General features: G+C 36.8%; 1 non-coding gene across 1 annotated transcript; it reads left to right on the forward strand.

Annotated features, from left to right (window-relative positions):
• The first annotated feature begins 13,465 nt into the window (after positions 1-13,465).
• Positions 13,466-13,568, forward strand: LOC147917401 (U6 spliceosomal RNA). Its single transcript, XR_015551845.1, has one exon. It is a non-coding gene; the product is annotated as a U6 spliceosomal RNA (small nuclear RNA).
• The last annotated feature ends 10,875 nt before the right edge of the window (positions 13,569-24,443 follow it).

Genomic DNA, 24,443 nt, shown 5'->3' on the forward strand with positions numbered 1-24,443 from the left:
CTAGACACATCTGGTGTTGCTCATAATAAAAAGACCCCCAAAATTTTTTAATAAAACAACCAAAATAAGCAAATCAATATAGGTACGATTCCTCATTTTGGTAAACATCTTGGTATATTAATAAATTCAAAGAACAACTAAAGACTTTCCTTCAGAATAAGATATCTTTACTTATATCTGCTCATCCTACTTACTCTAGAGGGAGATATATTCAGACTGAAAAAATAATCAAATTGTTTAAGCTTTGCTCAGAGATTTAGCAGGATATACAGTATATTGATCCATCTTCCTTCTTCTATGAACTATGTGGTATTTCTGTTGTTTTTAGTGCAGATGATACATACTACTAATATGCATAAAGAAATACAACTTCTCCATCACCCTGGTTCACATGAGAATTTCCCAGTTCCTCCTTTCATCCCTTGCTGGAAGCGGGCTGATTTAGACACAACATCAACGTGGTATGCAGTCTCACCCTACTCTTGTGAAAACTCTGATCTAGTATGTCAACTTTATGATTAGCCTAGAAAAGTGATTGTTCCATTGTCCTACTAATATCAAGTTCCCAAACAATATTCTAATATTCTGTTCATCAGAATAATGTACCATAAAAGTTCTGCCTAGTAATTACCTTCTTCTCATAACTGTCACCATAAGAAAAACCTGAGCAGTATATTTCAAGTTGAATAAGAAAGTATCACGTGTTATGCAATTTTCTACTCAAATTAAAGAACATTTCTGCTGAAGAAGGAGTTACATGGACAGCCAAGACACCTGACTACTGGCTATCATCATTAAGTGAACATATTTCTTTAAAATGCCCGTTTGATGAATTCAGAGGCTGATATTAATAAGCCTGTCACTAATACATGACAAAGGTTACACTTTAACCAAAAAAGTTTTTTTCATTTTTGTTTGTATGTTTGTCCATATTTGTTACATCATGTAAAACAATTTGCGAACTCGTAAATCCACAAAACATGATTATTCAGAGAAATTTGGGGGAAAACTCCTTATCCCACTCCATTTGAAGGGTCATGGAGCCAGAGGGTACCACAAGCGAGGATGAGGCACAGGGGGAAAAAGGTCAAAGTTCCAGAACTCTCCCTCTTCCCACAGAGCCCAGCAACCACCCCACAGTCAGAATGCCCAACTCCACCTCAGGGATGGGTGGCTTATGCTGGATAAATTGAACTGAGAAAATCTAAACTTGGGACCTCAAGAGTGTTTAGCTTGGGAGACGGGCTGAGACTCAAGACTGGAAATCTGGGGATTAAAGAGAAATCTGCATACTGAATGTTGGAACCCCAGCCCCTCCCCCTGTCCAATTTCAAGAAGGCTGTTGCACAGAATGACGCTCTTTAGGCAGGGGCGCAGATGACCTCAGGAGGGAAACATTCTCCATATGTTAATACTGGAGGTCACCACAGTGGAAATTCCAGATTGCCAGATGCAATCACTGCATGGTTAAACTCACTTGTCAAAAGGACCAGCTTCCCCACATAGAGATCCCAACCAACATTTTAGTGACTTATTCTTAAAGCTGAACAAAGAACAAGGGTCACTAGACCTTTGTGAAAATCTTCCAAAAAAAGAAAAAATTAGTAGTGGCTACCTGCAAAGAATCAGAAGGAGGATAAAAGATACTTACTTTGTCCTTCAATATGTAACTCTATATTCTTTGGATATGGTTTCAATAAGCATATGTACATTTAGATTAAAATTTAAGATGCATATAGTTGCCTAAAAGAAATCTACTTTTGCTCTCTCATCTGGGTGACCACAATGGCAGAGAGAGGCAGGTCAAGCTTCAGGAAAGAAGTTCTCCCCATATTTCTAGGGCCAGACTGATCACTCTCTTGATCTGTCAGAATTTGAGATCTCACAGATGTCCACTGACTCCAAAACCACCACCATTCAGTCCTTCGGCTGTTTTATAACATACCAATTAGTGCACCACATTTTCTTTCTTTGTGCAGCAGATGGTGTCAGAGACAGTTTGCAAGACTTCTGCCTTCCAGAAAGATTTTATTCAGCTTGATTGGCTTCATGAATTGGTTATCAAGGGACAAAATGAAGACAAAAATGATATTATGACCAGACCTTCCAGTTGGTGAACATATAGTAATCAAATTATCCCAACCAATCATATAATATTTTCCTACATGCGCATGGAATATTCTACAGTAGAATAGCCAGATTAACCATCCCTGGGGGAACAGGCAGCCCAGGCTCAATTTATTATGACTCTGAGTTGATTTTTACTAACAACATTGCCGTTATAAAACAAATCATGAAATATTGGAATATTATACCTGATTTGATTCAGTACGCCTTTTAACATAATTTATAATTGGAAAGTTAAATTGTGTTTGTATTAGTTAAAAATAAGCATCTACATTTCCTAATTTATATATTCTGAATATGAACAACTTGAATTTTAGATTCCTGTATTAGTTAAGGTAGGCTAATTACTATAATAAACAAATACAAAAATGTTTAATAGCTCAAGCACAAAATAAATTTTTTTCTTGCTCAAAGTCCAAAGTGGGTGATGGGCAGCTCTCTCCCCAGTGGTGGCTCCAGGACCCAGGATCTTCCCTTCTTGTGGCTACATAATCTATAACGTATGGTTTCCAGAGTCACAGGGATGTGACTTGTCTGCAACATGCTGTGGAAGAGGAAAAGGCCCAGAGTGTCATGCATAGCTACAGTGTCTATAAAATCCGTCAAAACTGGGATACTTTAGGGAGTAGAGGGGCCACTAAGCAGACTTCACAACAAGAAGTGTAATCCATAACTGTCCTCGACACACTGAAACGATGGTAACCCCATGCAGGGGAGGTTTTATGGACCAGGCCTGGGAGTGGTGTGCTTCACTCCCGCTCACACCCCAATTTATCACATGACCATGCCCAACTGCGAGCTGGACTAGAAACGCGGGCTCGGCAGGTCCCCAGGAAGGAAGGATGTAGGTTTGATCAAAGCTAGTCAGCCAGCCTGTCTTTGCTGTTCTTATGTTTGCCCCACCTAAGTTCCACAGCAAACATTCTACCAAAAAAGACATACTCATTTCATAAAATTGATACAAAATCCCTGTTCTCATGGTGCTTATGTTCTAGTGTGAGAAATAGTGATAAACACATAAACCACTAGATTAGAGTAACGCGTCAGGTAGCTATACATTCCACGAGGTAAAAAGTGAGTCAGGAAGAGGATGAAAAGTAAGTCGGACCCTTTTATTTATTTTGTGAAGAAGATCGGCCCTGAGCTAACATCTGCCAATCCTCCTCTTTTTGCCGAGGAAGACTGGCCCTGGGCTAACATCCATGCCCATCTTCCTCTACTTTATATGGGACGCCGCTACGACATGGCTTGCCAAGTGGTGCGTCAGTGCACGACCGGGATCCGAACCTGCAAACCCCAGGCCACCGCAGTAGAGCGCACGCACTTAACTGCTGGCGCCACCAGGCCGGCCCCAAGTTGGATTCTTTTAGATGGAAGAGTCAGGGAGAGCCTCACTGGGGTATGGGAGCAGAAGCGTGAAGGAAGCCCGAGGGGGAGCTGTCTGATATGTGGAGGAACAGCTTTCCGAGCAGAAGGCATAAAAATAATATGTTTTATAAAGGTGTCAAATTTCTCAGTCAAAAAAGGTTTTCCCTTGTGTTTTAGGTAAGTCTAATAAATAGTGAATCATGTCTATCGTTACCTACTATGTCTTGTTTTCAAGAAATCTTTAAAATAAAATGATAATTCCTTTTTCAGCCTGAGAAATTATAACTGAAGTTTTTCATACAATTAATGTTTTCCTCTTTAAGCACAAAATTATTTTATTTTAAACCCTTATAGTAGAAGCTCATTACAACAGAGAACACATTTTTTTCCAGATTTCCAAAAGAAATAACTAATGACATTTTATAGTTTCTCTATCACTTTCAGTTGTAAGTAACAGGAATCCAACTCAAACGAGTTTATACAAGTGATGGAGCTGTATTGGCTCACTGGACCATACAAAATCTTGATTCAGGAAATTTTTCTCTCTATCATCAAGATTTTTTCTTCACTCCTCAGTTAGTTTCTCTCTGCACTGAACTCATTTCTCTTATTTCAGATGACTTTCTCCAAGTCTGTGAAGGGAGAACAACATTGCTTACGTTATCAGTTATTCAGTTATCATTTGGCTTCCAGCTTATATTGTCCCACTATAGCAACCTTTGCTAGTCCAGGTGGACTTGGGTACAAACCCTGGTTCCACAGATTGTTAGCTGTGCAACTTTGGGCATGTTGATAAACTTCTTTAAGCTTAGTTTCTTCATCTATTAAACTCTGATAACAATAGTACCTCGCCCATAGTTATTGGTACAAATTAAGGGAACATTTAGTTAGCGCCCAGTAAATGGTTGCTATCATTTTAATTTCATGTTTTTCAATAAACTCTCATAATAGTCCTATGAAATAGGTATTAATAGCTCTAATTATAGATAAAGAAATTGAAGCTCAAATAGGTTCAGTGACTTTGCCCAAAGTCACTCAGCTTGTAAGTGGCAGATCTGGGACGTGGTTCAAATCCCACGTCTGCAGGATTTCAAAGCCTGTCCTCTTTCCATCATACTACATTGCCTTAATTACTACACAAGTCCTTGTCATAGTCTTCAGAGGCTACTGAAGTACAACGAGTTATTGTCCCTAAATTAAATGACATTCCCCTTGTCCTCCTTACATTGGATTTTTCAAGTCTTCAGCCTGGTAATCTGTCAGTTCCTGTTACTGTCCCTGAGCTGTGGCCATGGAGAGAATGAAATGGTTAAACAGAGAAAGTCCATTCACTGTAGACAACAAGAAACACCGGAAGTGCCACAATCATGGACTCATTTTATCAGCTTAAGTTTTTTATCTCTGCAAACATGTCATAGTCTCATAAGACAGATCTATTACTATGGAAAGTCAGAATATAGAGATCTGAACTCAAAGCTCAGTTTTAGTATCTGGGTCTTGGTTTCATCATTCATGAGGTTGAGATGCTGTCTACTTTACAGAGTTGAAGTGGTGATTAAAGGATAGAGAGTATGTGAAAGTGTTTTCAAGGTATAAAATTCTAAATAAATAGCAGGCATATTACTGATAATAAGGTTAAGAATAAAACATTTTATCAGTTCTTTAAATCTTTGTACAAACAGGTTTCAGATCCTATAACAAGAACAGCTTTTGAAAGAAGAAAGAGCCTGGGCCCTGAACAGTTAAGGGAAAAGGAGAGTAAGCTCTGCAGTAAAGAAAATGCAAGGAAAGAGGAGTCTGAAGACACCAGAAGACAAGCAATCCTTCACAATTCTGCCTGTGGCCCTGGCAGTGCCTGTTTCCCTAGATATCAAATACAAATACGTAATTATGCAGGGTTAAGAGGGAACGGTCCTCTCCAGCACTCTCACACAAATTTAACTAAACTACTGCTAATCAAAAAAATGTGCAAGTTCAGAAACAATTTATAGTGTATATTAAAACATCTATTTCAACAGGTAAACTTTGTGCATTTGCAAATGAAGAAATTAACACCAATAAATTGCTTTGGATACAGTACTGTCACTTGTGTGCTATATTAATTTACTGCACAAATTAACTTACTGTCTCACACCAAATCAACATGCCCTTTCTGGGATGAACTCATATTAACATAGACTATGTATGACCTGCCTTAGATGTTTATAAATGTTCCTCAATATACAGACAGATATTTCCAAGAATTTGTCCATGATGCAAAAATTTCCATTATATGAACCATTATTCCAATGTGTATGATATCATTTTGTTTTAATTTCAGCACAACTAATTCAAGTGCTATCAGTCCTACGTTTGGAACTTTTCTTTTTCACTTGTAGTATTTTTTTGGTTGCAAGAAACAAAGACATACTGAACCTACTATGTGATCAGAGATGGTATCATAGAAAAACAGATCTAACAGAACTGAAGAGTAAGACATACTGCAGCAAGGCCTCATGGGAACAGAAAAGGAACCAGAGAGAGGATGCTTTTCCATCTCTTAGAAATCACAGTGGTTCTTTGATCTCTGCTTCTCTGTTTCACTGCTTCTCTGCTTTGCTCTACACCTATGCGCCAATCTTCCCTTCTCTGAACTCACTTATCTGAGTTATAGCTCAGTATGGCCACCTCACCTGAATCTGTGTGACCTTTCATCTCAAGTGCCTGCGACAAACTAACTGCAGAGTCTTAGTTCAAATTATTGGAAAATCTGATTGGCTCAACCCGTTCTAACTGACTAGTTTGCCTTGGGAAAGTTGTTTGTTCCAGGACCAACCAGTTATGGGCAGAGGAAACATGTGGTACAAACATGACCACCTAGCTTTTCACTATCAAAAGCTGTAAACAGAGCCAGTTCATTCATAAGAAGGCATGAGACCCTTCCAATTTCAAAAGGCAGAGTGAATTTAGAACTTCACTCTTTACCTCTTAGAAGTCACTTAAAAGCAACAAGAAGAACAAGAAATAGAAATGCATATCCATATTCAACAAAAGTCATAGACAACTAAAATCACAAATCAAAAAATAGATGAAATCTATTAAAAGCATTAAAGATCAAATAGAAGTTCATAAAAATGTAGAGAAAGAATACATGGTGCTATTGATCTCAGAAAAGCAAGATATCCAAGACTAAAGGCCTCTCTTTTCAGTTAAAAACTAAAATACCTTATTTCCAACAATGGAAAGGGCTGAACAGACTGGCACTATCAGCTTTCAAGGAAGTAATTTGGTTTTGAGAACAAGAAGAGACAGTTATGGGAGAGGAATCACATAGATAAGGCACATTTGCAGGAGTTTATCTGTCAGTGAGCAGCAAGGGAAAGGAGAAACAGCATTAACAGCCCCCACAGCTTCATCTCTCTCTTTGTTGGGAAGAAGTTGAGGTTAAACAAACCCACGTACAAATCCCTAGGCAACAGAGAAGATTCCTGCTAGCCTGCATCCCAGCTCTGGCATCTTCCCTACAGAAAAATCCTGCAAATAGCTGGTCCAGGAAGAACTCTCTTCATTTAAAGATTAATAGTCAAAAAGGATGCAGCATAGGATATTTACAAAGACAGTACATGAGAAAAAGAATGGGGGGAGGGTGAAGGGAAGGAAAAAAAAAAAAACTCATGAGAAAAATGTTTCCATGAAGCAAATAAAAATTATGACCAAACATGGCGCTAAGATACCATAACAACAAAAAGAAAGGAAATGTCATTGACAATGTTTAAGAAAGAAAAAGGAAAAAAATTAAAGTATCACAGAAATGAAGGTGAAATCGCAAGTAACACTCATATACAAACAGAAACCATAGACATGCTGAAATAACAATAAGGGAAATAGAGTACGCGTAAAAGAAAAATATATCAGGATGAAAGGAAAATAAAGAAAAAATACTGTTCATGCCATTTATGTCTAGGATAAAATATACAATTTAAAGCTGATAAAAAGTATAACAGTTATAAAAATAAATAAATATGGTGACAGAGAAAGAAATGAAGGAGATGGAAAAAAGTACATTAATCGTATTGATCAAGGTTAGAAACCAATAGGAACTGTCTAAAAAACAGAAGAGTGAAAGAACCATATCAAAGTGTGGTTTTAAAGACAGCCACTAAAACAAAAATATAAATCTTCAAATTGACAAAATAAACACATCCTCAAGATAATGAAAATGCAGATCATATAGTGAAAGATCTCAAAAATTAAGGCTAAAATATATAAATTATAATAAAATAAAGGCATAATGCCAAACATATTTTCCATAGCTATAAATGTGAAAGGCGAAGTTTATCTATTACAAGAAAAGTACTTTAAGAAAGGATCAGGATGGGCCGGCCCCGTGGCTTAGTGGTTAAGTGTGCGCGCTCCGCCGCTGGCGGCCCAGGTTCGGATCCTGGGCGCGCACTGACGCACTGCTTCTCCGGCCATGCTGAGGCCGCGTCCCACATACAGCAACTAGAAGGATGTGCAGCTATGACATACAACTATCTACTGGGGCTTTGGGGAAAATAAATAAATAAATAAAAATTATAAAAAAAAAAGGATCAGGAAAAAATTTGTGCTATATATAAGACATATTTTAAAAACAGTGACTCAGAACGGCTGAAAACAAAAGGCTGGGCAAAGGTAAATACAAATATTTTAATATTAAAGTTTAATTCAGAGCAAAAAAAACCATTAAATGAAATTTAAAAGGCAGTTTTACTCTTAAAGAACACAATTTGCAATGTATATAACACTTATGAACATCTGTGCATCAAATAAAGTAGCATCAACATACATAAAGCAAAAGCTACAAATATACGAGAAAAAATAGAGAGCAAGCTATTAATAATAATAGCAAGCTTCAATTCACCTTTCTCAGCCCATCATAGAGCAAATGGACAGTCTTTAATAGATCAAAATAATAATGAATGAAGTAGATTTAAACAGTAAATGAATAAGTAATGATGAATGAAGTAGATTTAAATAATAAATATCAACCTCTGTATTCTGAAAACTGTGCTTAGATTTTATGAGGCCAACATTACCCTGATACCAAAACCAGACAAGGACACAATAAGAAAGGAAAACTACAGGCCAATAGCCCTGATGAACATAAACACAAAAATCCTCAACAAAGTATCAGCAAACCAAATTGAACAATACATTAAAAGAATCATACACCATTTTCAAGTGGGATTTATTTCAGGATGCAGGGATAATTCAACATCCACAAATCAATCAATGTGATATACCACATTAACAAAATGAAGGGTAAAAATCATATGATCATCTCAATAGATTCAAAAAAGGCATTTGACAAAACTCAACATACATTTATGATAAAAAAGAAAACAAGCTCTCAACAAAGCAGATATAGAGGGAATATGACTCAATATAATAAAGACCATATATGACAAGCCCACAGCTAACATCATACTCAACAGTGAAAAGCTGAGAAAGTTTTTCCTCAAAATCAGAAAGAAGACAAGGATGCTCACTCTTGCTGCTTTTATTCAACATAGTGTTGGAAGTCCTAGCTAGAGCAATTAGGCAAGAAAAAGAAATAAAAGGTATCCAAATCAGAAATGAAGAAGTAAAACTGTCACTATTTGCAGACAACATGATATTATACATAGAAAATCCTAAAGACTCCACCAAAATACTTTATAACAAAAAATGAATTCTGTAAAGTTGCAGGATACAAACATCAATACACAAAAAATGGTTGCATTTCTATACACTGTGGACAAACTATAAGAAAGAGAAATTAAGAAAACAATCACATTTATAACTGCATCAAAAAGAATAAAATACCTAGGAATAAATTTAACCAAGGAGGTAAAGAGCTGTACATTGAAAACTATAAGACATTAATGAAAGAAATTGAAGATGACAAATAAGTGGAAAGATGCTCCATGCTCATGGATTGGAAGAATTAATATTGTTAAAATGTCCATACTACCCAAAGCAATCTATGGACTCAATGCAATCCCTATCAAAATTCCAATGGCATTTTTCAAAGAAATAGAACAAACAACACTAAAATTTGTATGGAACCACAAAAGACCTCAAATAGCCAAAGTAATCTTGAGAAAGAAGAACAAAGCTAGAGGCATCACACTTTCTGATTTCAAACTGTATTACAAAGCCATAGTAGTCAAAACAGTATGGTATCGGCATAAAAACAAACACATAGATCAATCGAACAGAATAGAGAGCCCAGAAACAAACCCACACACATTTGGTCAATTAATTTACAACAAAGGGGCCAAGGATATACAATGGGGAAAGGAGTCTCTTTAATAAAAGGTGATGGGAAAACTGGACAGCCACATGCAAAAGAATGAAACTGGACCCCTGTCTCACACCATACACAAAAATTAACTCAAAAGGGATTAAAGACTTGAATGTAAGACCTGAAAGCATAAAACTTCTCGAAGAAAATCTAGGCAGTAAGCTCGTTGACATCAGTATTGCTGATGATTTTTTTGGATTTGACCCCAAAAGCAAGAGCAACAAAAGCAAAAATAAACAAATGGGACTACAACAAACTAAAAACCTTCTGCACAGCAAAGGAAACTATCAACAAAATGAAAAAGCAGCCTACTGAATGGGAGAGAATGTTTGCAAATCATCTATCTGATAAGGGGTTGATATCTAAAATATATAAAGAACTCATAAACTCAATAGCAAAAATCAAACAATTTGACTAAAAAACAGGCAGAGGATCTGAAAAGACATTTTTCCAAAGAAGAAATACAGATGGCCAACAGTTACATGAAAAGGTGCTCAACACCACTAATCCTCAGGGAAATGAAAATCAAAACCACAATGAGATATCACTTCACACCCGTTAGAATGGTTATCATCAAAAAGATAAGATATAACAATATAAGACACACAAGACATATGATATAACATATAAGACATAAATGCTAATGAAGAGTGAAGGACTTTTATTATGATCATTTATATTATTTGACGAGGGGAGCAAAAGTTTACCCGATGGAAAAAAGTTGTCTGAAACTTTCAATATGCTCCCTTTTTACCTGATCACATTTACGGTTTCTCAGCAATAAGTCAAATCCACTTTCTGTATTAATAAATTTAACAATATTTATTGAATGTTTGCCATGAGCCAGGCGCTGTGCAAGGACACAGAATGGTTGGAAAGACAAGCATATGGTTTATTATTTACTTGAGATTATGTGTGCTTTGTTTTTATTTGATTGATTTTCCTCAACTGAGTTTAATATTTAAGCTATACAAACCATGAATTTGATGTGGTTTACAGGAGAAAGTACAAACTTTGAAGTTAAATATACAGGTTCAAATTCCATCTCTATGATTTGTAAACTATGCAATGTCAGGCAATATTCCTGAACTTTGCCTCTCATATCTGTAAAATAAAGATAATTATCTTCATCGTTGGCTTGTTGTTGAGGATTAAATGATAATGTTTGTGAAGCACTTGCACAATTCTAGGCAAGTAAAGTTATGTTCAACAAATATTAGTTATATTTAGAAAATATTTTGAAAAGACCTTGTTGACCATAAAAATAAGTATCTACATCCCAGTTCTATAAGTTATTTAATTCATGCCCTTGCCCTCAGATCAGAGCTACATTCATATTAACGTGGCTGCATCTAATCCCTTCTGTAACTGCTTCTGAGTTTTAATCCTATATTGAGTTTTAATCTTATATTACCATTTCTCATATACCAGGTGAACTTTTACGTTTTAGAAAAGAATTTGTTGATTTTGTTATTTTTTTTTAGGACATAATTTAGATATTTCCAAAGCAACGAGGGTTGCACTTGTGTGTTCAGCTTTTTGCCTGTGAGGGTTTCAAGAGGAAATCCAACATGGAAGGAAATAATATATTTTTTAAAAACTGCAAATTAGAGCTGCTTCACAGGACTTCTAAGTGCCCTTTTTGGGGTTATATTTTTTGTTTCAAAGGAATTATAACCATAAAGCAAATGATTGTGTATTAAGTAGGACTCTGCTTGATATCAGAAACCAAGGTAAGGAAACCAACAGAAAATGGAACTTCATTATTAGAACGCCAAGGTGTTGATTACAGCAAAAGAGCAGGAAGGCCATAGGATTCCGGCCTCTACCTCATTCGATCCTTTGCTTTATTGTTTTCTTGCTACAGAATGGCTTCTTCTCCTGTACAATCTACACAGTGTGCTGAAAGTAGCTGCCACACAGTTTCATGTTTATAGACCACACGTCCAGCCAGTCAAGGGACAAACTTATTATCTTTCCATCGTAATTATAAATTCTTTAGGGAGAGAGTTGGATTAAGTCTCCCTGGGTTCCTTCTCTACCACACAACCAGTCAACTATGGACACATGGAGAGATTCACACAGCAGAAATGACTCTGCCAGGTCCTTACCTCTCTGGAATGATTGTGGGGAAATTGGATGTGGGGAAGAGAGCAAGTCTCAGAGCAGTAGTTCTCTAAGTGTGGTCTTGAGACCCGTGGTTTCCCTGGGACCACTTCAGGTGGCCTGTCAGGTCAAAACTATATTCATGATACTACTGATATGCTATTTTTCTTTTTCACTTTTTCCTCTTGTGGATACACAGAGGAGTTTTCCTGAGGTCATGTGACATGTAACAGATTGAATACAGAGACAGATATGAGGCTCCCACTATCTTATATTAAGTTGGACATTAAAGAAATTTTGCAAAATGTAAAACAATGCCACTGTTCTCAGTAAATTTTTTTTTTTAGGGAGGAGGGAATAAGTTGCTGGTTTTTGTTTTCATTTTATTAATATTAACATGTAATGACTTTATTATTAGATTATTTTTTATTCAGATATAATTGACATTATATTAGTTACAGGTGTCTTATTTTTGTTTTGTGACTTACAAATTATATTAGTATAGTAGAACAAGTATATAACTTATACATAAATATATATTTATTGAGGCCATATAAGCCAAAATATATTGTTGGTATGGGTCACAGTCAAAAAACTATACTATACCACACTGCCTTTCTGTGACATGTCATCTCTCCAAAACACACCACACACACACAGAATTAAAGGGAGAAACCTTATAAGATCTTCGTCCACAGCCAGTAGATGCTAAAACTTAACATAGTCTGACCTTGTTCTACCCCCTCACAGGTATAAACTAGGAAATCCTCTGCCTAGAGGCCCCAACTCCAGGCCTTTCCTCTGGGAGCTTTCAATCATAAACACGTAGAGACCAGGCCTGCCACATCTTCACCAACTTAGGTTTCTAGTTTCTCCATTAATAAGTCAGAGATGATCCAAAAAGGGCTGGCTGGGATTCCAATATACATGGTATATGATAGGAATAAAGGAAAATTTAAAGAAATAAGGAACACTTACTTCAGGTATTTTAGAAGTCTTTCCTCTCAAACTAATTTGAACCAAATTCCAAAATTAAAAAAAAAAAACGTATTGAGAATCAGTAAAAGATTTTCAGAGCAGACTCATTAAAAGCTGTCAACAATATTCCAGCATAGACATAGCAGCTGAGCAAAGCCAGTTCCTTAAGCCCTATTTGTTAAAAACAGAAGTAGCCAAATAGAAAAGAGAACCCAAGTAAATGGCAAAAGTTCAGTTTAAAGAAATTAAAACAATTAGCAGAATATCATCAGAAAAAAATAACAAGAATATGAAGGAAAAGGTAAAAATCTTACGTCAGTTCAAATTGAATAGCCTATTCACAATAGCAAATTCTCCTAAGGCTGAGAAGGGTAGAGCTGTGCAGGGGCAGCCTATCAGTTTAAGCCATCCTCAAATATAAACCATAATTAATGCTGATAGTGTAAACAGGTAAGACACTGAAAAAGCTAAGAATAGAGCCCAGTGGGACAATTTGGAGATCCAACAATGACAAACCTCCAAAACTCTAATTATCACTTTATCATATCTACTGCTATCACAGGCAATAAAAATGGAGCCACTAGTGCTTGGTCAGTACATGTACACTGAAGCAATCCAGAAAAGATTACTGCAACCCCTGGGCAAAGATGACATGAAAATTCTTAAAGCGTTTCAAGTTTTCTCATTTTTTCCAAAAAGAAATGCAGGAAGGATGAATCAGAAACCAGTGAGATTAGTTACATATAGGGGTTAACAGGAACAGAGTGGAAGAGATTGTGGAGAGGGCAGTCTTTTCTGAATATACACTTAGATATAATTTGGATAGTGATTTTTTTTTAATCATGTTGTTATATGCACTCAAAAAATAAAATTAAAAACACTAAGAGAATAAAACCTCAAATAATATAAATGATATAACTCAACTATATCCCAAATTAAAAAAAAAAACATAATTGCACTGAAGGGGAAAAATAGAACTAACCTGAGTAACTTTGGAACACACTACTTTGACTATATACACTGAGTCTAAAGCCTAAAAGAACTGTAAACAAATATGAAAATCTAGTTAGAGGGTCTGTTTTTGATGGCAGTGTGAGTTAGCAATTCTGAAACTACCTTCTGTGTATTGTAGGACTGAGCAAATGATTAAGTATGTAGAGGATTAAAGAAGCCAGATTTTTCACTGTTGGAGAAGGTAGTTACAAATATGGAAAGCGGAAGACTAGAGTGAATCCTGTGGTGCTGAATTGAAATGAAAGCTATCAGTATAACTCATGGGTTTCAACAGATGGATGGATGGATGGATGGATGGATGGATGGATGGATGGATGGATGGATGAATGGATGGATAGATACATAGATACATAGATGAGAGAGAAAAAAATAAAAGTTGTAGATATATTTATATTTCTTAGCTCTGCCCATTGAAAGGGCCTAAAAGCAAAGACACCCCAGCAGCAATGAGCACACCCTAAATCCTGATCTTGGTTTCTAAATACCGTCCCTCATTAGAAGGAACTGGTCTCCTTTTAAATATAGTTGACTCTTAGTGTTGGGGCAGGGAAAGTAAAAGGTGAGCCTGGAACATCTTGGAGTTCCAGAAAGTAAGACAGTGCTCAAAAAAATGCCAAAAGGACATAGGACCCAGTTTTAATGGTTTCCCACTGGCTAAATATGAAACAAGTTGAGCATTAAAATAACAATAGCAACAGAATATTCATGGGATAAAAAGAAACCCATCCGTCGATACTTGCATTTAAAGAAATGCATAGGTAATTTAATGAGAGAAGGAAAAATGTTTCCTTATGTTATAACTAGTAAATGGAGAGAGAATAATGAAGTTATGAAATTACCATTTGGCAAGTATAGTCTGTCTAAACTTAGCCAATTGTCCTTCTGTAAGCTCAATGAGGATAGATGCCAAATTAGTGGCACCCATATGGTAGGATAACAAGAGCTACTTGTTTAGCAAATAAATCAGCAAGAGCATTGTCTTTGGCTTCTGTGGTGATATCAGAAATATGGGCTTATACTTTAATAACTGATATTTCTTGGGTATTTAATAACTTCTAATATGTCATTGATCACTTTGTCATTTTTCTATCAGGTTACTTGAATGTATCTCAAATCTCCATTGCTTTCATAGCACCCTCAAATCTTGAATCATGTGTCTACTATATGTTACATGTTCACCATTTTCATTTGACCAGAATGCAGGCTCAATTCAAAGCTGTTAGCTTAGGCACTTGGGAAAACAGAGCATTAGGCAGTGGAGTTGATTTGATGGTTGCATACTCCATGATGATTATATCTTGGCCCTGCACAGGATATATCCTTGTCATTTTAAAGACAAAGCCATCTATAAACAATATTGAATAAGGGTTCATGAAAAGAGTATCTGTAAGAGCAGTCCTGGACATACCTCCCCAGTTACAGCTAAACACTTATGTCCTTTCCCTTCATGTGGAAGGAATAAGATTTGAACAGTGTTGAATTGTGATATGAGAAGCAAAAAGTAGGAAGAGTGTGTAAGCAGTAGAATGAATGCAGAAAAATTCTGAAGGTTACCTAGAAGGAACAGAGATTGCACAGTACCACGGCTGAAATTACAAAGGAGACTGTAAATGCCAAATGGGCCTAGCCAAAGAGTCATTTGCTACCATGGTAACGGAGATCACTAAACTTTAATGCATTTACTGGCCTCACAAGAGGATATCTGTTCTCTGGCTAATACCTTCTGCTGTTTCTGGTTAATACTTCAGGGCAAATAGGAAAAAAAAAATCTCTTTAAAAAACATGATTGGGTCTCAAAGAATAGACAAATTAAACCTTGAGATTTATTCACTTAGCTTTGGCTAGGTCAAATAGGAAGCTGGTTTACATGAAATTTGCCAAGCTATAATAATGGGCTTTTGTTTTTCTGTAATAATTATTTTTGCTCTGATTTAAGGCATGAGCAGGTGCTGTCATGCTATCATGCAGCTGCTATGTAGAACGGACATTCGAGTGACGATTCTGTGCCAGGAGATAGAACATCTCATGGTCAGCCCTTCTCTGGATAAGCAGGATGATTAAAAGGAGGGATGCTCAACCCTGACATGGCCACCCAGCCCCCTGACAGTAGTACAGACCCCAGTGTTATTAAAACCAGGACTAGAGGCGCTGTTATCCTGAAATGGGCACCTCACTTGCACAGCAAACAGCAAAGCACCACAGTCTGGAAGCGAGTACCTCCTGTACACATCAACAGCAAATCACTTCCTAAAAAATCCGAAAATAGGCCGCTCAACACTTACCCAGTGCGTACTTGGTTTGATTGGCGCCCCCGACAGCCCCAGCCAATCAGCAGCATGGGAAACTCTGACTTCCTGACCTGGGGCGGGGACTACATCCCCCCCAGAGCCCCACCCCTAGAGCTGAGCCTTCGTGTTGGATTAGATTCTCTGCTTAACTCTCCATTTTTGGTCCAAGAATCTTCCATTTTTTTCTTTAACATAAGAAAGGAAATATCCTTGTGGAAGCCAAAATCAAACTGAAAGAAACATTAGTGAAATATGTCAGCTTTTACAAATCTGCAATTTATGATTTTTTATTGTAAATAAATATATACTCTTGTACTCAAGTTTATATATTCATAATTCCAAATTATTTTTGTTAGAGGAAGCCCCTAAAACTGAATAAACTTCAGGACTCACAAAACCTGGAGCATTTGGCTGTGATTCTGGGACATTTGAAAGTGACGGTTTGACTTTGGTTTCAAATATGGAGGGGGACTGAGATGGACTGAGATGTTATTTTATCTGTGGGATCCCCCCCCAAGGACAATGGCTTGGAACTTAACAGACCATGTCTAGTCAAACTCATTTATTACCTCAACCTTACAGTCCTAGGGAACTAGTCTCAACAGATGAATTTATTTGCCTTCTTTTTTCAAAAAACTATATACCTTAACATGCATCCCCTTTTCACCTTGGCTCCTAGTCTTTCTTATGAATATAAGTCCAATTAGTTTATCTCAAATGTCTGTTCTTATTAATTCCTTTTATGCTACCTCTGTTTTGTTTTTTTAACCTGAATTATGCCATTTTATCTTATTTATGCCATTGTATAATATTACAAACTATCAATTCACCTTCCTGAACTGTCTGCAAAATAATAAATAAATTATCCATAAGAAATAAACATTCCTCCAACCCAAAATAGTAAAAGAAAGGAGTCACTAACTGATCAGTCTTTATCTGCAGATCAATTCAAAGAGTTACCTTGATAATCACCATGTATTCATCCATCCACCCATCTTTGATAAATACATTTTAATGCCTACTATATATCAATTACCAGCAGGTGAACAGGACATTATCCTAGTATTAGTCAAGAGATCAAGAGCATCTTTATAAAGATATTCTTTTTAAAATCTTTATCATCTATAGAACACAACACTGAGATTTGAACATAGTTGCTACTCAATAAATATCTGTGTATTTACTACAATTTAATATTTCTGCAACAGAAAAAATAATCTTGGATCCAGAAGTCCTTTATCTCAATCCTAGATCTGCTACTTTCTAGTTATGTGACTTTAGGAAAGCCATTTAACAGTTGTGTGTCTCTAGTTCTCCAATTGTAGAATAGGATGACGGTTCCCCTCTACCTACCTAATGAGATTTTTGTGAAACTGTGGGGCTGAAATATACGAGCATGTGCTGGGGCAAGGGTGTGGTAGAGTTGACAGTACCCAGTCCCTCCTTATAATCTAGTGGGAAAAACAGAAATGAATCATGATAATCACCATGATGGAGGACTCTGCAAAGCACAGCGGAACAAAGTGTCTACATCCGTCTTTGGGTCTCTGAGACTTAAGAGGAGCAGCACCTTTGAAGTGAGACTTGTAGTAAGAATCTAGCAGATCCAAAGGGAAGAGAGGGCATTCCAGGCAGAGGGAATCACTCCTGCCAAACACAGTGGCATGGGAATCTGTGATGTGTTTGGGAAATTACACGCAGTTCATCATTTGAGAAAGTACAAGTGGGGAAAAAGTGAAGTAGGGCACAAATTAGGGGAGAAGAAGTGGAAGACAATAGGAACGATGGACAGACAAGAGGAGAACCAACATCGCACACTGTGCACCGCTTTAGATTCCACCAGTTGGGCTGCAGGCCACCAATGAAAGATCTGGAGGAAGAGAGGAATGCAGATCTGCTTTATTAGAAAGACCATCTGACCCCAGCGAGGTGAACAAATTGCAGGAGGCAAGACTAGTGTTAGGAAATGCAATCATTCCTCTTCCAGATTTCCTAGCAGGTCTGGTGACCATTTAATCCTCTCTCCATGTTTCAAAGTTTACTGTCAGATTCATCCCCATCCTTGCCCCCCAAGACCAATACCTGCCCTCTATTACCCTTCCAGTGCTGTGTACCTTCAATGACACCTTTCATGCCCCTGCAATTATCAGATTGTAAAACAAACTAAACAGGTTTGAGATTAAGAAAAGTACATTGATCTGATAAAATCACAGATAACAATGATGATATTAACAGCTAACATCTACTGAGCGTGCCTAAGTGCCATACACTATGTTAAGCATTTTATATACACTATTTCATTTAATCCACACAATAATCATACAATTATAGTGATGATTATTGTCACCATTTTACAAAGGAAGGAAAAGATTTAGGGAAGTTTCATAACCTGCCCAAGCTCACACACCAAGTAAACAGCTGAGTTCAGCCTCAAATCCAGGGGTATCAGACACTGATACACTTACCCACCATCCTATATGGGGCATCAGAAATGACAAGATGGACATTGCCTCAAGTATTTTGGTATTAAAGAAGATGGGGCTACATCTGTTTTGTGGCTGATAAAACCTGAGATGCCAAGGTAATATGTTTTTTCTAAATTTTCCAGCATTAATTGTGTAATTAGAAAAAAGTTGCTCATTTACTAACTATGTTCATTCATAACAAAAAAATCAGTAAGCTGTATAGTGATAAAATCTCAAAAATGTTCCCTTTTGATATTACAGAACTGATCACTGAATCACACTACCACACAAAGTTTATCCACAAAAAAGATACTGGCTGAGCTAGTAGAACGAATGAGAGGAAATATGACCCAGATAATCTAAAATAGTGAACATTCAAATATTCACATTAGTTTAAGAGAAGAATAAATTTTTCTTAGTATTTATTTATACCTCACTGGTTCCAAAATCAAGGTTTTGAAATTTACAAAATTTTATGCAACAAGATAAAATCAATAAATGAGGAAAATGGGACAAAGGAAACAGCCTTTTTTTTTCTCAGCAGATTTGGATCCCTAGTTAGCCCCTGTTTAGATTAATATGAAAATGAATTTGCAGTATCTAAGAATATACAAAGTGTAGTAGGCAGAATTCTAAGATGCTCACCTCGTGATCCCCACCCCAGATATGCATACTCTGTATAATCCTCTCCCCTTGAGTGTGTGCTGGACTGTGAATATGGTGCACTTTACTCTCTTGGTTAAGGGACCTGTTATGATAAAGATGAAAGGATTTTGCAGGTGTAATTAAGATCACAAATTAGTTCATTTTGGGTTAAAAAAAAGGGGGATTCTCTTGGATGGGCCTGAACTAATCAAGTGAGCCCTTTCAAGGGACTGAGGCCTTCCAGAAGGAAGAGATTTAAAGCATGATAAACTCTCCTGAAGACTTCGAAGTGGTAAGCAGCAGGTTGTGAAAGAGCCACATGGCTAGGACCTGTGAGCATCCCTTAAATACTTAGAATACTTGGTCCCTGGACAAGAGCTAGCAAGAAAGTGGGGACCTCGGTCCTACAGCTGCAAGGAACTGAATTCAGCCAACAACCATGTGACCTTGGAAAGGACGGGGCCTCAAATGAGGACACAGCCCCACACCTTGACTGTAGCCTTTTGAGACCCTGAGCAAAAAACCCAGCCACACTGTGCCCAGGCTTCTGACCTACAGAACTGTAAGATAATAAACAGATAAACACTGTTTTAAGCTACTATATTTGTGGGAATTTGTTATATAGCAATAGAAAACTAATACACTGAGGCAGGGATGTGACCCACACATGCTGAACACGTGAAAAACACTGGCCTCTGACACTGGTACCCCACAAAACACAGAGCCCATTGCCCTCAGGTAATCCAGAGCAAACCAGACACATAGAAAAGCAAACACCTCTGAACACGTCTTACATAATCTGAGATTTTTATTGTTTTGCATTTTCACCAATGCAATAAAAAGACTATGCCTCAAGATTGAAACAATGTGGGGAAACAGCAGAGGTCAAATATAAATAACTTCAACAGTTCTTATAGCAAATCTGTATCCTTCCACCATATATATTACTCTTGTCTCTCTCTTGACACTGTGAACCTCAGATTTCTAAAGGATTAAGTCTCTGTCTTGAGAACTATATAAAGACTAGAACTCAAGCCTGCCTATTCTTTCCCCTTAGTACTGAGACTTCATTCACTCTGACTTGTCACAAGTTTGCAAGGACTTATTTTCTCTGCCTTTCTCATATTGCAATGTCAGGATTGGAGATAGGGAAATTGCATGGTGATTGGGTAACGAAGCCAGAAAAATTAGATCCTATTCAGCTTTATATCCCTGGAGCCCATATTGCCTTACCAACCATGTTTTTAATGTTAAAAATATATCATTAAGAGGTGTTGAGAAACACGTTTTGTTCTACCCTCATTCTTTCTCTCCCCAACCCACCCTTCATATATACATTCTTATTTAGATGATAGTTTTAAGAAACAAGACTGAAGAAATGAAGGCATTATTTTCTAGTAGTATGAGAAATAGACTTATAGTCTGAATTCTGTCAAATATGAAAATATTTTATAACTGAAAATTTAGAAGAAGGTAGTCCTTCAGATACAAGCAATTTATTTGCCGTTTCAGAAGCTGAAATACTGATACTCAGCAGATAGATTACAGACGTGAATTGCTGCTGGGAGCACATGTAGCGAAGAACGTTTTGAAGCTATTTCATTCACTAAGATCAATGCTGTTCTCACTGAAAACCAGGGTTGTTAACAGGTCTAGATTCCACAGGATAATTGATTAGAAACACAAAAACTGTTTCTAAAATTACAGTAGTTCTCTAATTGTGAATTTGTTCATTAACAGATTGCTGTACATCTATGAAAGTACCATTGGAATCTGCACCTCAGGACAACCTGGAATTATACTAGCACCACAAAGATGAAAGTGTGCAACCAAAGAAACAAATCCTTTGGCACACTGCAAAAACCTTATGGATATGTGCATATACATAAATACAAAACAGGAGGTCATATCTATTTCTTTCCCACACAAAACACCATTTTTAACAACGTAGCGACATGAAAAACAAACCCGAATTATATCTAAACTCCAAATTTTAAACCAGGAAAACCAAAAATAGGCTTAAAGCACTGTTTTACTTTACTATGAGAGTATTAATTTTGGAATGCCAGCGGCGAAGATGAAAGGAAGGAAGGAAAGGAGAAAGGGAGGGAGAGAGGGAGGTAAAGAGGGAAGGAGAGAGGGAGAAAGAAAGAGGGGGGAGAGAGGGGAGGGGGTTGGAGAAAGGAAGGAAGGGAGGAAAGAAGGAAAGAAGGAAGGAAGGAAAGAAGCAATAAAGGAAGGAAAGCAAGAAGGGGAAGAGCTGTCAGATGAAATAGTTTGCAGCCCAGTTCTCCTTTATTCACTCAACAAAGATCCATTATGAGCTTAGGCACTGTGCTGGTCACTAAAGATACAAAGCAGCTTAGGACAAATTCTAGTGAGAATAAAAATACACAAATAATTACAATGCAGCACGAAAAGGGCTATAATACAGGTTTGAGCATATCTACTAACTCTGCCTGAAGACTTAAGTTCACTTTCCAGAGATGACATTTTAACTGGCCCTCAAAGGGCTAACTAAAACAGCTATTGCTAAGGTGCGGTGGCAATCTAGATATAAGCTTAAACCTAAGAGAAATTCCAAATATCTCAGTTCTTTCCTTCTTAACATCCCCACCAACTCCACACCCACCTCCCAACCTCACGTATCATATCTAGCTCCTGCGAGTTGCCCCAGATGAATGACACATCCTGCTGGAAAGTAACTCCTTGGAAGATGCTGCAAGACGACATGGAAGCCTACTGATCTATATCACACTAGAAGATCAAGAGACTTCGAGCCTCTTTGAGTAAGACACAAAAAATTTGTTATTTCACAACAGCTGGAACTAACTAAAGGAAGATATCAGGAGACCCAAAAAGGTATATGACCACTAGGTGAACTGGCCATCTTCTGAGAACGGTGTTTGGTAATGGCACCACACAGCAAGGGCTCCACACAAGCTACACGTGAACAATTTCTTTCAATTCAAGGAGCTGAACAGAAGATTAGAGATGGCATAAAAAAAAGAATTCGTGAATTGGACTACAGAAAAATAGAAATTATCCAAACCAAAGCATACAGAAGAAAAATAAGACTGACGCAAAATAGACTCTCTAAAATGGTAATTGGGTTACATACGTAAGGATGCCCATTCAGCATTTCTATTCAACGTAATACAGGAAGTCTGAGCCAGCGCAGTAAGACATGGGGGAAAAGGTATACAGATTGCACAGGATTAAACACAGCTCTTCATTTACAGATAAAACATGATTATATATATAGAACGTTCACTTATACATTGTCTACGGCTCTTTTATTTGAGTAGTTGTGACAGAGACCAGATGGCCTATAAGTCTAAGATATTTACTCTTTGGATCTTTACAGAAAAAAATGTTTCCTAACTCTGATGTAGAAAATCTTGAGAAATCTACAAATAAGCTATTACAACTAACAAGCGAATAAAGCAAGATAGCATGATGCAACAGCAATATAAAAAAATCTATTTTATTTCTACTTACTATTAGCAATATGAAAATGAAATTTAAAATTTTCACTTATAATAGAATAAAAATATAATTTGGAGTAAATTTAAGAGATGTGGAAGATCTGCACACTGAAAACCACAAAACATTGCTGAGAAATACTGAAGAAGACAAACAAATGGAGATGCATAACATCTTAAAATGAAAAAGATGTCAAATATCTCCAAATTGATCAGCAGATTCAATGCAATCTCAATCAAAATCTGAGCAGAATTTTTTGCAAAAATTGATGAGAATTTTAAAATATGGAAAAGCAAAGCACTAGAATAGCAAAAATAATTTTTAAAAGAAGAACAAAGAAGACTTATACTACCTGATTTTAAGAGTTTCTATAAAGCTAGTCAGTCTATAAGGATTTACTATAAAACTTATCACAAAGCTAGTAAATCAAGAAAGTATGATATTGGCATAAGGAAGACATAAATATCAAAGAACAGAATGGTGACTCCAGAAATAGACCCACACTTATATGGCCAATTGACTTTTGACAGTTACAGTAATTCAGTGTGGAAATATCATCTTTCCAACAAATGATACTGGAATAACTGAATACCTATATGGAAAAAATAAAAACCTTGACCCTTATCTAATACCATTCAAAAAAAATTCAAAGTGGATGGTAAACATAAATGTAAAAGCTAAACTATAAAACTTCTAGAAGAAAATATAGGAGAAAATCTTTTTGATCTCAGCTTAGACAAAAATTTCTTAGACAGGACAACAAAACACAAAACATAAGAAAAAAATGGTATATTTGACTTCATCAAAATTAAAAACTTTTGAAGACACCATTTTGAAAATGAAAACACAAGCCATAGACTGGGAGAAAATAGTTGCAAACTATATACCAAAAAAAATATTTGTATCCAGAATAAAGAATTCAAACTCCAAGATAAGGCAAGCAATCTAATTAAAAACGGGCAAAAGAAAATACACAAAAAGTATATTTTTGTAAGCACAAGATGCTCAACATCACTGCTCATTAGAGAAATGCAAATTGAAACTACAATGAGATACAATCACACGCACACTAGAATGGCTAAAATTTTAAAAACCTATCATTCTAAGAGTTGATGGGAATGTGGAGTATATTAGTTTGCTAGGGCTGCCATAACCAAGTACCACAAACCGGGTGGCTTAAGCAACAGAAATTTATTGTCTCACAGTGCTGGAGGCTGACTCGAGGCCTGAGATCAAGGCGTCAGCAGGGTTGGTTGCTTCTGAGGTATGGGAGAGAGAATCTGTTCCACGCCTCTCCCCTAGCTTCTGACGGTTCTGGAAATCTTTGGCATTCCTTGTCTCATAGATGCATTACCCTGGAAACAATCCAAATGTCCATCGACAGGTAAATTGTAAACAAAATGTGTGGTATGTTGACAATGAAATACTACTCAGTGATAAAAAGGAGTAAACTGATGATACACAAACAACTTACATGAATCTTTAAAAAGTGCTAAGCAAAAGAAGCCAAAAATAAAAAAGACTACATATTTTATGATGCCATTTATTTGAAGTTCTAGAAAAGGCAAAACTATGGTGACAGAAAGCAGATCAATGGTTGTCTGAAGCCAGAGGTGGGGTGGAGAATGACTGCAAAGGGGCATGGGGAAACTTTCTGGG

This window comes from Ceratotherium simum, chromosome 3, assembly GCF_057802395.1.
Source record: "Ceratotherium simum simum isolate JZ-2026a chromosome 3, ASM5780239v1, whole genome shotgun sequence".
NCBI lineage: Eukaryota > Metazoa > Chordata > Mammalia > Perissodactyla > Rhinocerotidae > Ceratotherium > Ceratotherium simum.